The sequence below is a fragment of the Orycteropus afer genome, unplaced genomic scaffold (genome assembly GCF_000298275.1).
Source record: "Orycteropus afer afer isolate SDZICR_OR568_19922 unplaced genomic scaffold, OryAfe1.0 scaffold00941, whole genome shotgun sequence".
Classification (NCBI taxonomy): Eukaryota; Metazoa; Chordata; class Mammalia; order Tubulidentata; family Orycteropodidae; genus Orycteropus; species Orycteropus afer.
Window position 1 is genome coordinate 407778 of NW_006922528.1, and position 1149 is coordinate 408926.

Sequence of the window (1149 nt, forward strand, 5' to 3'; positions counted from 1 at the left end):
TAATTAAAATAAAATTTTCTCTAAATGTTCTGCTCATTTTTGGTCTCTTAAATTATTCACTATATATTTATTTTTATCATTACAAGGGTATTTTTCCCACAATCTAAGAACAATTTTACTACAATTGAAAATAGTGGTAATATCAATGTAAAAGCACTAAACTTCAGTATGTGAATTTAAGCATTATGGAAATAAAATAACCCCTGATTTTCTCCTACCATTTAAAGTTAGGTATTAAAAATTTAATTTTCCAGAAGTAAACTAGAAGATTCCTAACATACAGTACCTATTTGAGATACCTTTACCACTATTCTGGTTCCCTAGTGCTGCTCTGAAAAGAATGTACCACAAATGGGATGGCTTAAACAAACAGGAGTTTATTCTCGTACAGTTTGGAGGCTTTAAGTCCAAGTTCAAAGTGCCAGGCTCTAGGAGCTGGTTAAAAGCCCCTCAACTTTGGGGTTCAGTTCTGCCTCCTGCTCCTGGCCTACTGGAGCTAGAGGGTTTTCTTCACTCAGGCAGCTACTGGCAAGCCCAAGGTTGACAAGTAAAAAGGCACGGTCCTGATATTACCAAACCACTCAGCAGGCCATTAATTCAAGTCTATTGAAAAAGTCCCAAGGTTGGCAGAGCATGGCAGGCTGCTGAACAATGACAGACGACATTCAGGGTCCAAGGGTGCCATAAGCGAGAGACTAGCCCAAAGGCTTCTCCTTATATACAGGAAGCAGACCACATCCCAAAGGCAGCTACTCAGCTGCTTATGGTACATCCCACCATGGAGCTGATTGCCAGTCTCATCATGGGGAATAACTACAACCAGGTTCCTAGCCACTCAACCAGGCCCAGCCAAATTGACATACAAATTTAACTACCACAACCACCTTAATATATTCTTCAATAAAATATGTTTTTCTAATATAAAGGTAACCCATGTTAACATATTATTTAAGCTAAAAGGAAAATAATTGGTGTGGAGTAGCTTTGCAAGTGGTTAGTAAGTGAGCCAACATATCACAATAATTGTCTTAAAATCTGGTGTAGAGTTCTCTGCTTTGTTTTCATGAAATGATCTCCAATGAGAAATAGACTTGTGACTAATCTGAAATAGATTTGTGCTGGTATTTTAAAAGCTACTGAATATGAAAT